General features: G+C 44.3%; 3 non-coding genes across 3 annotated transcripts; 1 reads left to right on the forward strand and 2 right to left on the reverse strand.

Annotated features, from left to right (window-relative positions):
* The first annotated feature begins 13 nt into the window (after nt 1–13).
* On the forward strand, nt 14–87 carry trnan-guu (transfer RNA asparagine (anticodon GUU)). The gene has a single exon. It is a non-coding gene; the product is annotated as a tRNA-Asn (tRNA).
* A 6,672-nt stretch (nt 88–6,759) lies between these two features.
* On the reverse strand, nt 6,760–6,841 carry trnas-uga (transfer RNA serine (anticodon UGA)). Its single transcript has one exon. It is a non-coding gene; the product is annotated as a tRNA-Ser (tRNA).
* A 2,650-nt stretch (nt 6,842–9,491) lies between these two features.
* Nucleotides 9,492–9,573, reverse strand: trnas-uga (transfer RNA serine (anticodon UGA)). The gene has a single exon. It is a non-coding gene; the product is annotated as a tRNA-Ser (tRNA).
* Between the last annotated feature and the right edge of the window lie 4,526 nt (nt 9,574–14,099).

Consider the following 14,099-nt stretch of genomic DNA (forward strand, 5'->3'; position numbering starts at 1 on the left):
CAAGCCTTCATCAGTCTCTGTGGCGCAATTGGTCAGCGCGTTCGGCTGTTAACTGAAAGGTTGGTGTTTCGAGACCACCCAGGGACGAAGCTTCCCTTTTTTTCCCCCATCAGCATTCATTGTCACTCAGTTCCCGGTTGTCATTGGCTACTTGAGCTGAATGTCAAGACCCCGGAAATGTTGCCGGCTCCGCTGTTATCCAGTGAGCTCCCAGGTAAGCGGCATTTTTTTCGAATATTCTTTTCAAATATAATGAGAAAATATTTAGACCTACCATGCACTGATATCCAACACAATGGAAATTTATGAAGTTATTGGATTCAAACAAACCCATCAATTATTCTCTCTTCCTCAGCTCCACAGTGAGTGAGACAGCGAAAAGCAGAAAAGCAGCAATATTCCGGCCCCGCACTCTCCAATCACCCGCTGCCAGCAGAAAGCGGCGACTGCAGCTTCAATCAGCGGGTTACTGCCCATCCCTGGGACACAAGCTACTCCAACCAGGGCCAAACCTCCCAATACACCGAGCACAGGCTCAGGAAAACCCAGGTACATTATATCCCGGTCATAAAACCTCGGAGCAGCATTTACAGAATACCCGAGTGAGTGATTTACAAATAAAAGTCACCCAAACTTTCTAAATCGTTTCACTGTCAAATTCCTTCATTTTATTGAAACGCTGACTGTTGTGAATCCGAAAATGAGCACCATGGGATTTGTGTTACCGAGTGACTTGTTTTCCACTGATTGTCCTTCAGGTTTGCAATTCAAATTGTGTTGGATATTGAAGCGGATCTGTTTTCAAAATGAGGTCACAAAGCAGCTAAATATTGAATCCAGGAACAAATCCTGAGGAAAATGGATCACAATGTTTGGAAGGAGGTGCATCCGAGAAGCGGAAGCTGTGAATTATGTTATTGATGATTCAGTGGAAAGCACTGGGGCCTTGGTCAATCGTCGTGTCCCAGTGTTGAAAACGATTCTTTTAAAATCGACTGGGGTTTCCAAAGGAAAGTTCCAATCTTACCGACTGTGCTTCTTATTATTGCTGATTTCAACCAGGTGTCCACAGAACTCTCGGATCAATGGAAGAAAAAACATCCAAAAATTCTCCTGATTTTTGGACTCTAAGGGAATGAAGTGCGATCGGGATCGGGTGGGAATTTGGTGTTGAGGCTGGAGATTCGCCATGATCTTATAAAGTGACGGAGGAGGCTTGTGGGGCCTTATGACGTATTGTTGCTGCTTTGATTCTGTTCTATTTGAGTAGCAATGCTAGGCAAGGCGATGGACAGTAATAATGAAGCTTGGTTTCAAATACAACTTCCACTGCTGCTAAAATTGCCCGATTGGTCGAAAAAGTGGCAGCTCACAGTTAAAGCAGGTGTGTGCGGTCTTTCACTTTAACAGAAATACTGACAGACAATAAAATATAAATGGCTGTGGAGAAAAGGCGGGGTTGTTGAATTAGCTGTGAAACTTGTGCAGGACAGATATTCGCCTCCAGCTCTTTCTGCCCGTCCAGGTCAATTAGCTGCTTGATGCAAACGCAGTCAGATGGTGCGAACGTAAAACAGAACGTGATCGGTTTACAGATAGCAGCGGACAGAGACACCAGGATCTTCCTGATTCGCCCAAGTACTGATTAGAGGAATGTGCACAGTGCCGATTATCCACAATCACACTTCCCTTCCAGTCTTGTCTACGTTGTTCAGCTTTGAAAATGCTCATATTTTCACACTGGATTTCAATGTGAAGAAAGCAGAGCTATAATAAGCTTATATAGTTCAGCAGATGTACTGCAAGAAGTTACATAACAGGCAGATGATAACAGTGCTCTTTGGACGCGGTGAGCTCCAGTGAACGATTGACACCATTAATGTGTCGTTCAATTAATATCGTGACAAATCTCATGCTGGAAATGACAAGAAAACTCGCTGAATTTGCTCCGTGCTTTGGTTTCAAAGGAGCCGAATACAAGATAAGAAAGTACATCTCGCTCGAATGGGTTATAAAATGGAAGAATGACCCGTGCTGTTGGGAAACATAAAATTATAGAAAGTTGCAGCACAGAAAGAGGCCATTCGGCCGGGCGTGCTGCTGTCAAAGAGCAGTAGCGATTGGTTGATCCATCAGGAGTGATATTTATGTCAGTGCAAACAGTAGGCAGCAAAACTTGCCCTTCTCCCACCCATATTTTTCCTGGCGCCACCATCTCTGTGGTCAGTGCTTTGCACCCAGCCCTTCTCTTGTCCTTCTTACACTCCGTTTCTGACTTTGTTCTCGACTTGTCCAAATATGACATTTCCAACTCTGCGGTGAAACTGCAACTATTACTCCACTGATTCTGTTGGAGCTGTTAAATGGTTTCCATCAATAGGTAATTAATACTCATTTTAACAAGATAAAAAAAAATCTACATTCCCTGATTGGGAATCGAACCCAGGCTACTGCTGATAAAGTGCTGAATCCTGACCACTAGAGTCAAATCGTCTCAATTTCTCCGTTCCTTTCACCCACTCTAACCTGTCTCTCTCTGAACTTGCTGCACTCCGTTCTCTCAGGTTCAACCCTGACATTGTCATCAAACCTGCTGACGAGGGTGGTGCTGTTGTTGTCCAGCGCACTGATCTCTACCTCGCAGAGGCTGAGGGTCAACTCGCAGACACTTCCACCTACCTGCCCCTGGATCATGACCCCACCAATGAACATCAAGCCATTGTTTCCAGGACTGTTACTGACGTCATCTTCTCTGGAGATCTTCCTTCCACAGCTTCCAACCTCATAGTCTCCCAACCTCAGACGGCCCGCTTATACCTCCTGCCCAAAATCCACAAACAGGACTGTCCCAGCAGACCGATCGTGTCAGCCTGTTCCTGCCCCACGGAACTCATTTCTTGCTATCTTGACTCAATTCTCTCTCCCCTTGTCCAGTCCCTTCCCACCTATATCCGTGACTCCTCTGACACTCTACATTATATCATCAATTTCCAGTTCCCTGGTCCCAACCGCCTCCTCTTCACCATGGACGTCAATCCCTCTACACCTCCATCCCCCACCGGGATGCTCTGAGGGCTCTCCGCTTCTTCCTCGAACAGAGGCCCAAAAAATGCCCATCCACCACTACTCTCCTCCGCCTGGCTGAACTTGTTTTCACACTGAACAATTTCTCCTTAAACTCCTCTCCCTTCCTCCAAATAAAAGATGTGGCTATGGGTACCCGCATGGGCCCCAGCTATGCTTGTCTCTTTATGGGGTATGTGGAACATTCCTTGTTCCAATCCTACTCCGGACCCCACCCACAACTCTTTCTCCGATACATCAATGATTGCTTCGGTGCTGCTTCATGCTCTCGCCTGGACCTGGAAAAATTTATTAATTTTGCTTCCAATTTCCAACCCTCCATCATTTTCACATGGTTCATTCCTGACACTTCCCTTCCCTTCCTTGACTTCTCTGTCTCAATTTCTGGTGATAGACTGTCCACCAATATCCATTACAAGCCTACCGACTCCCACAGCTACCTCGACTACAGCTCCTCACACCCAGCTTCCTGTAAGGACTCCATCCCATTCTCTCAGTTCCTTCGCCTCCGTCGCATCTGTTCTGATGATGCCACTTTCAAAAACAGTTCCTCTTACATGTCCTCCTTCTTCCTTAATCGAGGTTTTCCACCCACAGTGGTTGACAGGGCCCTCAACCGTGTCCGGCCCATCTCCCGCGCATCTGCCCTCACACCTTCTTCTCCCTCCCAGAAACATGATAAGGTCCCCCTTGTCCTCACTTATCACCCCACCAGCCGCCGCATTCAAACGATCATCCTCCACCATTTCCACCAACTCCAGCATGATGCCACCACCAAACACATCTTCCCTTCACCCCCCCGGCGGCATTCTGCAGGTATCGTTCCCTCCGTGACACCCTGGTCCACTCCTCCATCACCACCTACACCTCAACCCCCTCCCACTGCACCTTCCCATGCAACCGCAAAAGGTGCAGCACCTGCCCCTTTACTTTCCCCCTCCTCACTGTCCAAGGGCCAAAATACTCCTTTCAAGTGAAGCAGCATTTCACTTGCACTTCCCTCAATTTAGTCTACTGCATTTGATGCTCCCAATGCGGTTTCCTCTACATTGGAGAGACCAAACGCAGACTGGGTGACCGCTTTGCGGAACACCTTCGGTCTGTCTGCAAGCATGACCCAGAACTCCCTGTCGCTTGCCATTTCGACACACCACCCTGCTCTCATGTCCACATGTCCGTCCTTGGCCTGCTGCAATGTTCCAGTGAAGCTCAACACAAACTGAAGGAACAGCACCTCATCTTCCGATTCGGCACTTTACAGCCTTCCGGGCTGAATACTGAATTCAACAACTTTAGATCATGAACTCTGTCTTCCATCCCCACCCCCTTTCCGATCCCCCTTGTTTTTCCAACAATTTATATACTTTTTTCTTTTCCCACCTATTTCCATTATTTTTAAATGTATTTCCATCCATTGTTTTATCTCTACCTTTTAGCCTATTTCGATCCCTTCCCCCCAACCCACCCCCACTAGGGCTATGTCTACCTTGCTCGTCCTGATTTCTACCCTTAATGTCACCTATTAGCACATTTCTTAGCTAATATCACCACCGTCAACATCTCTTTGTCCTTTTGTCTATGACATCTCTTCTTTGCCTCCGCCTATCAATGCCCTTCTATCCAGCGCAAACTGCCCCACCCCCCACAACCAGCTTATATTTCACCGCATTTCTCCATTTCCTTCGTTCTGAAGAAGAGTCACACAGACTCAAAACGTCATCTGTGCTCCTCTCCGCAGATGCTGTCAGGCCTGCTGGGTTTTTCCAGGTATTTTTGTTTTTGTTTCAGATTTCCAGCATCTGCAGTATTTTGCTTTTATCTGAGAGAGAGAAATCAATACGTTTCAGTGTGTTAGACGGTGTCTCAGATAGAGATATGACTGAAATTAATTGATTGTGGTGACAAACCTGCCCGTCTTAGGAAAGAAATGGTTGGTATGACATGAATTTCTAAACAAGAGCACACAACAGAATATACTATCAATGAATATTTACGTAATTTGACGATCTGTAGTTACAGTTTGAATAAGAGAAAATAAAATAAAATGAAACATTCTGGTGAAGATAAATCTTTCATCTTTGTGGAATGATGCAGCATGATTTCTTTTCACACGGACACACAGAACAGGTGATGTCTCATATGTAATACTGTTGGCTGTAATGAAACTGAACATTAGGAGCTGCACGGAACAAACAGTCAAAACCTGTAGTTTTAGGCCAAAGCCAGAGGCCCATTTCTAACTCAACGCTCAACTTATAGAGACATAGAATAGTGTAGTAACAACAGAGACCGAGCCTGGTGTGGTAATTATTGAGACAGGGCCTAGTGCAATTTAAGCAGAGGCATTACTAGAGAGAGAATCTAATGTTACTTAAGCAAAGACGTGACCTAGTGCACGAATAACAGGGGCGGGGACGAGTGCTATATTAACATAGAAAAGGTCTACTGCTGTAATAGCGGAGATGGGTCCAGTGCAATAGTTACCGATACAGGGCCTGGATCAACATCAAGTGAAATAGGGCAGTTATTACAGGGACAGGGCACAGATTAATTGCTTCCCAGAGAGAGTCTAAGGCCGTAATATCGGAGACTGCCACCAGTGTAACAGTGACAAACATGATCTCGTGGAGTAAAAACAGGGAAAGGGAGAGTGGAATAGAAGCAGAGACAGAGGTACAAAGACAAAGTCTCTGCAAAGGTAAGATCCATTTTAATTAAAAAGACAGACAAACTCGAGTGTGATACAGGCTGATACAGAGTCTAGTGTAAATTGTTCTGAAATACGGTCTAGAGGAATATAAGTGCAGACATGATTCAGTGTGTTATAAGCAGTGCCGTGACCTAGTGAAACATAAGTGAAACAGTGCCGAGTGCAGTAATAATTGAGACAGGATCTTGTGTAATACGAACCAGCCTGGTGTAGCAATAACAGTGACCAGATCCAGTTTAAGAAAATGATACACGGTCTAGTGCAGCTTCACATAATTCAGGGCTCTTTTTAATATCAACTGACGCAGTGTCTGGTGAATTAAATACCGGCAAAGGTACGAGATCAATAAAATCAGAGACATACACTAGTACAGCAATAAGAGAGTAATGGTTAAGGACAATAACAACAGAAACAGGGAATTGTGTGATATGAATGGAGGCATGTATTGGTGCAGCATCACCTGAGACAGGGTCCAGTTTGATAGACACCTGACAAGTTCTACTGGAGTAATAACTGAGACAGAGTCTTGTGAAATGCAAATAAAAACATGTTCTAGTTTTCTATAACCAGAGACAAGCTCTAATGCAGTATCAACTGGGGCATGGCTTATTGTAACTTTGGTCGAGACCTGCTTCAGTGCAGTCATGACTGAGATAGTGCCAACTGTATTGTGGCTCTAGCCCAGTACATTAACAACTGAGATTGAACCAATTACAGAAACAACTGAGAGATGACCTTCTCTAATATGATCAGAGACATGTTCTAGTGTAATAGAAACAGAAACGGCGTCTAAGTTAATCTGAACAGAGACAGTGCCAAATGCAGTAATAATTGAGACCGCGTCTGCTTCATGTGATGTGGGCAATCACGGTTCCACTGCCACCCACTGGTCACTCGTTGCTACTGCAGGTGTTGTGAAAATGTCGAGTCCATTTACAATGGTTAAAATCAGAAATAATGGAAAAAGTAGTCGACAGGATTTGAATCTGCGCGGGGTAACCCAAATGGATTTCAAGCCCATCGCCTTAACCACTCGGCCACGACTACAGAGCTTGACAGTAAGCATGTATTATTTATATGAAGTCATAGAATGGTTACAGCAGACAAAGAGGGCCTTCTGCCCGCCCTGTCTCTGTCACAACCTAGCCGGGCATGCACGCGCGTTATTTCCGATGTGCAAATTCAGGGAGATCAATGTTGTTTCCTCCTGGAGCCTCAGCTTGTTCTGAATTTCAAACTGTGGAAGGTAATCGACCTACAAAATCCACAAGGTGATAATGCATTCCTCTCAATCATCAATAACATCATTCACATCTTCCACTTCTTTGCTGCACTGCTTTCCAAACATTGCAAACTCCACTTGCATCGTTCATCCTGATATTATTCTCTTTGACATTTTAATATGAAGTTGCACAACCAATGTTAATCAAGTTTGTGTTGGTGAATATGTGTCCATCCCCTCGGGGAACTGAACCGCATTGACACACACAGAGGAACACACACAGACACATACACCGAGAGTGACAGAGGCCGAAGGAGAGACAAACACCCAGAAAGCAAGGATGTCACCAACTTGGCCAATTATTGTTCCATTTCAGACTGCAAATGTAGTGAATGTTTGCAGATGAACTGTAGTCAGAAACACGGGGGTGTTTGGGTGGTTTTCTTTTTCATTTGACTGATAATTTATTCTGCAGACAGTTTGTGTCAATCAGGAATGAGAAGAAGGGGAGTTGGCAGGATTGGAACCACGTGGAAAAACGCCTCAACCACTCGGCAAGGACAACTGGGTAAAGGCTGCATGTTGTTTGTTTAAAATAATAGCATGAATACAGGGAGTTCCAGTGAAAGAAGGTCTTCCAGTCCGTGCCATTGCCCCAACTTTTCCCAGTCACCCTGGGATTTACACTGCCTCTCTTCATTCTTCCAACTGAACTACAACACTGCACAGCTCAGCTGCCCCTTCACCGCACAGAGAATCTTTAGGAAGCGCCTGAAATAACAAAGCACCAGAAAATTTGGCAGCGGTGGGAGTAAAGCCCAAATCACCAGGGAGATCGAAACCTGAACCAGCGGCTGATCCCGCTCGGCCTCACTAACACATTCAGATTGGACACAAACATTGTCTTCACCAACATTGACACTGAATTAGAATATAAAAAATTATCATCAGGAATTGGCCATTCGGCCCCTTGAGCATTCTCAGCTACTTAATAAGATCATGTGAAAACTTCAATCATCCTCCGCTTTGTAACATCTAGAAATTTAGTTACTGAACAGTCTCCACTCAAAATAAAGAGAGAAATGTCCTGTTAACTGCTTTTTTTTGTGGCTGATATGAAGCCAGAGAACTAACATGGATAATGATTGGGTGGTGAAAATGAGAAACTGTACCACATTGACACACACAGAAAATCACAAATATTAAAATATCTTGTTAAGATTTGAAATTGTGCTTATTTTCACACTGTCTTTCAATGTTCAGAAAGCGGAGCTGTGATCAGCTTATAGCTCAGAAGATGCACAACAAGAATGTACATAACAGGCTGATGCTCACTGTTTGGACTCGGTGAGCTGCATCTAACGATTGAGACCATCTAATTGTCATTCAACGAGTCCGGTTCCAAATTCTGTGCTAGAAATGATAAGAAAACTCGCTAAATTTCCCTATTGTCTTCAATTCAAAGCATCACATGGAAGATAAGAAAGTTCATCTTAACCGTGGTGTTAGGAAACATAAAAGGACAGAAAGTTACAGCAACGAAAGAGGCCATTCGGCCCTGTGTGCTGCTTCCAAAGAGCAGTGTGATTGGTTCATCTGAATATTTAAAGATATTCGTCATTTAGGAAGAATGGGCAAAAAGGAAAACGAGGCGGGTCGCACTGTTAATAAGGAACGAGATCGGTACATTAGTGAGAGAGGATCTTAGATTGAAGAATCAAGATAAGCTAGGAAACAGCAAGAGGCAGCAAACATTGGTGGACGTTGTTTATCGGCCGCCAAACTGTGGTGGAGTTTACTTTTACAAACTTCACCAAGGACAAGTTTCTTTGACCAAATAGTCTGTGTCGGGTGAATATAAGTGACATATTCAGCCAATGAGAAGAACCATTGCTGTTCACTGGAACATAAAATCGATACTTTCCTCCTTTAAGACAGTTCTTAAAGCCTCCCCCTTTGACCGAGCTTTTAGTCATCTGACCGATTATGTGGCTTGGTGTTACACTTTGTGATAAAATGCTCCTGGGAAACGCCTTGTGACGTTTCATTAGGAAAAAGGAGCTTTATAAATATAAGTTGTTGTTGTAGTCCATACATAGAAAGAGACAAACTACTCTTGTCTCTTTCATCCTGATATTTTTCACTGTAACATTGAAATGTGAAGCTGCACAACTAATGTGAAGACAATTTGTGCTCGTAAAAATGTGTTCACCTCCTCAGGGAACTGAACCGCATTGACCCACACAGAGGAACACACAAAGAGATATACACCGAGAGTGACAGAGGCCTAAATTCCAGAATGAAATTATGTCACCAAATTGACTCAGTTTCTTTTTCCAATTCCGACTGGAGATTTGCAGAAGGCTGACAAATGAATGGAAATAAGAGAACAGGGGTGTGTTTGGAGCGCTTTTCCTCGATTCAAACAATAATTAATTCCGTCTGTGCGCCGATAAAATCAGAACTAATGAGAAACATAGTCAGCAGGATTCGAACCTGCGCGGGGTAACCCCAATGGATTTCAAATCTATCGCCTTAACCACTCGGCCACGACTACAGAAGCTATTCTAATACTACTATTATTTGTATGAAATCATGCAATGGTTACAGCGGAGAAAGCGGTCTTTCTGCCCGTCCTGTCACTGCCATTACCGGATCTTTTCCCCGGAACCCTGCAATTTACACGGTCTCTCCTCGATCTTCCGACTAAACTGGGAAAGAAAGAGTGAGAATGATCCAACCCAACCAATTACCGCCTCATCAGTCTACTCTCCATCATCAGCAAAGTAATGGAAGGAGTCATCAACAGTGCTATCAAGCGGCACTGACTTAGCAATAACCTGCTCACTGATGCCCAGCTTGGGTTCCGCAAGGACCACTCAGCTCCTGACCTCATTTCAGCCTTGGGTCAAATATAAATAAAAGAGCTGAACTCCCGAGATGAGGTGAGATCAGCATTTGACCGAGTGTGGCATCAAGGTGCCCGAGCACAACTGGAGTCAATGGGAATCGGGGGAAACTCTCCGCTTGTTGGAGTCATACCTAGCACAAAGGAAGATGGTTGTGGTTGTTGGAGTCAGTCATCTTAGCTCCAGGACATCGCTGCAGGAGTTCCTTATGGTAGTGTCCTCGGCCCAACCATCTTCAGCAATGAACTTCCATCCATTATAAGGTCAGAAGTGGCGAAGTTAGCTGATGATTGCACAATGTTCAGCACCATACCCGACTCCTCAGATACTGAAGCAGTCCATGTCCAAATGCAGCAAGACCTAGGCAATATCCAGGCTTGGGCTGACAAGTGGCAAGTAACATTCGTACCTCACAAGTGTCAGGCAATGACCATCTCCAACACGAGAGAATCCAACCATCGCCTCTTGATGTTCAATGGCATTACCATCACTGAATCCATCACTGTCAACATCCTGGGGGCTCCCATTGACCAGGAACTGAACTGGACTAGCGATGTAAACACTGTGGCTACAAGAGCAGGTCAGAGGTTAGGAATCGTGCAACGAGCAACTCACCTCGTGACTCCAAAAATCCTGTCTACCATCTACAGGGCACAAGTTAGGAGTGTAATATAATACTCCTCACTTGCTTGGATGAGTGCAGTCCCCACAATACAGAAGAAGCTGGACACCGTCTTGGGCAAAGCAGTCCACTTGACTGGCAGCACATCCACAATCACTCCCTTCACCACCGATGCACAGAAGTGGCAGTGTGTACCATCTACAAGATGCACTGCAGGAATTCACCAAGGCTCCTTAGACAGTAGCGTCCAAACCCACGACCATTACCAGCTAGAAGGACAAGGGCAGCAGATAGATAGGAACACCATCGCCTTCAATTCTCTTACCATCCTGACTTGGAAATATATCGCCGTTCCTTCACTGTCACTGGGTCAAAATCCTGGAACTCCCTTCCTAACAGCACAGTGGAAGAACCTACACAACATGGACTGCAGCGGTTCAAGAAGGCAGACCACCTTTCCAAGGGGAATTAGGGATGGACAATAAATGTTGGCCCAGACAGCGAAGCCCACATCACGTGAATGAATTAAAAAAGAAGATCCAGGTTTACCTGCAAATTATATTGCCTTGAACTTCTGACCAAAGTAAAGCACTGCAAACTGGAGCAAGGCTGACGTATTTGTTCAGGTGAAGAACCAGCTGAAGCTTTCAATGTTGGTTTTCTTAACACTGATTTCCAAATGGGAATTGTTCAATGGCTTGAAAGCGAAAAAAACAGGGCTAAGGAGAAAGAGAAGGAAATTGTCATTAATTATAAAGCTCTTTGCACAAAACTGACATAGACACCATGGGTGGAAGGTCCTCTTACTGCGCTGTGCCATTTGATGATGACATTGTTGATCAGTCTGTCTCCAGCATTCCTAATGAGAACAGCCGAATTCCATTTCTTCAAAACAAAGACCCAAAGTGCTGCTGCATGACGTCACCGCTAAACATTCCAGACAGCTCCATTGGGCTCCTTACAGCGCAGGGTTTATATGTGCGAGTGGGGTCATATTCGTTTCACATATGATGGAGCTGTGGTTTGAAACCTGGTAAGAGCATTATCCAAGCTTGTTTATTCGAGTAAGTGAAAGTTCAACAATTTACGTTTGTTGTAAATATGAAAATGACGGTTGGCATCCTGCTGACTAAAGATTTCACCATTTGTGATTTTAACCAAATTAATTATCAGTTAAATAGAAGGAAACCCATCCAAATACGTCCGTATTTTCTGATTTTCATTCATTTGTCAACATTCAGAAAATTTGCTTTCGGAAATGGAACAAACACGGAGCCAAGTTGGTGACATCTTGCTTTCTGGGTGTGTGTCTCTCCTTAAGCCTCTGTCACTCTCGGTGTATATCTCTCTGTGTCTGTTCCTCTGTGATTGTCAATGTGGTTCAGTTCCCTGAGGGGGTTAAAACTTTTTTAACGTCGCAAACTTGATTCACATTAGCTCAGGTTAAAATGTCGATCAGAAAACTATCAGCGTGAAAGATCAAGCAGGAGACTGGCCCTTTCTAAGTATATCCTACAACAACAACAATTTGTATATATAAAGCGCCTTTAGCCTGTTGAAACGTCACAATGCGTTCCCCATGATCATTATGTAGCAAAGTGTGACACCGAGCCACATATTCGTTCAGGTGACTAAAAGCTCGATCAAAGGGGGAGGCTTTCAGAACTGTCTTAAAGGAGGAAAGTGTCGATATCATGTTCCAGCTAACAGCAATGGTTCTTCTCATTTGTGAAGAAGTCACTTTTGTTCAACCCAAACAGACTATTTGGTCGGAGAAAGTTGTCTCTGGTGAAGGAGATCGGGAATGAAAATAAAAGTCAAAAGTTGCCTCCATAATCCAAATGTCAAGCCTTAGTGGTAGTTTCCCTGATGTCCAGTGACTCGGGATTGGCGCTTCCATTGGACCAACAGCGAATACGGTGGAGGGATTTGGAAATTGAAAGTTTCACATGAGCAGCTTGTGGGACTATTTACCTCACTGTCAATTTCATGTTCCAGCTCACAGCAACCGTTGTTTTCATTGGCCGAAGAAGTCGTTGATCTTGAACATAAACAGGCAGTTTTGTGGTGAAAGAGATCGGAACTGAAAAACAATAGGCAAAAGCAGCGTACATAAGCCGAATCGAAACAAACTGGTGCAACTTCCCTGGTGGTCTAGTGGTTAGGATTCGGCGCTCTCTCCTTAAGCCTCTGTCACTCTCGGTGTATATCTCTCTGTGTCTGTTCCTCTGTGATTGTCAATGTGGTTCAGTTCCCTGAGGGGGTTAAAACTTTTTTAACGTCGCAAACTTGATTCACATTAGCTCAGGTTAAAATGTCGATCAGAAAACTATCAGCGTGAAAGACCAAGCAGGAGACTGGCCCTTTCTAAGTATATCCTGTCAGGGAATGTCAATTTATTGAATTTGTTGAAACGAGTGCTGATTACTCATTGATTAGAAACATTTAAAAACTCCACCAGAATCAGAGGAGTGAGAGTTTAAGTTTCGCCTCAGATCTGGAAAACATCACACTCGTGAGTGGCAGTGAAGGAAGAGGAGAGGAGAAGGGCTGTTTGCAAAGCACTGACTATAGAAATGTTGGTGTGAGGCAAAATATGGGTGGGAGAAGTACGAATGTTGCTGCCTACTGTTTGCACTGACACAAATATCACTCCTGATGGATCAACCAATCACAACTGCTCTTTGAAAGCAGCACGCCCGGCCGAATGGCCTCTTTCTGTGCTGTAACTTTCTCTAATTTTATGTTTCCCAACAGCACGGGTTATTCTGCCATTTTATAACCGACTCGAGCAAGTTGGACTTTCTTACCTTGTATTCGGCTCTTTTGAAACCAAAACACGGAGCAAATTAAACGAGTTTTCTTTTCATTTCCAGCGCGAGATTTGTCACAAGACTAATTGAACGGCACATTAATGGTGCCAATCCTTCACTGGAGCTCGCCGCGTCCAAACAGCACTGTTATCATCGGCCTGTCATGTAACTTCTTGCAGTACATCTGCTGAACAATATAAGCTTATCACAGCTCTGCTTTCTTCACATTGAAATCCAGTGTGAAAATCAATTAAAAAGCTGAACAACTGGGAGGAGAGTGACAGTGGATAATCGGCACTGGGCACATTCCTGTAATCAGTATCTGGGAGAACCAGGAAAGTGAGATCCAGCTGTCTCTTTACCCATGAGTTTTACCCATTCCCACGAACTGGCTGTGTCTGCATTGAACAGCTAATTGACCTGGGGGCTGGACGGGCAGAGGGAGCTGGAGGCGAGGCAGGGACAGAAGCAGGAAGAAATGCGACAATAAAGTGCTTTGAATTTGATGTGTGTCAGTTGCTTTCAGTGATGAAAGTTTCACAGGAGCCGCAGTGATTGGTTGGTGTTTTTTTTTAAAGCAACAAGATTTAGAAGTGAAAAGATAAAAGCAAATTACTGCAAATGATGGAAATCTGAATCAAACACAGAAAATGTTGGAAAAACTCAGCAGCTGGAGGTAGAAACAGAGTCAATGCTTCCAGACTGTACGACTCTTAATCAGATTTTAAAAATATTACAA

The sequence above is a fragment of the Cetorhinus maximus genome, unplaced genomic scaffold (assembly GCF_964194155.1).
Source record: "Cetorhinus maximus unplaced genomic scaffold, sCetMax3.hap1.1 HAP1_SCAFFOLD_514, whole genome shotgun sequence".
Classification (NCBI taxonomy): Eukaryota; Metazoa; Chordata; class Chondrichthyes; order Lamniformes; family Cetorhinidae; genus Cetorhinus; species Cetorhinus maximus.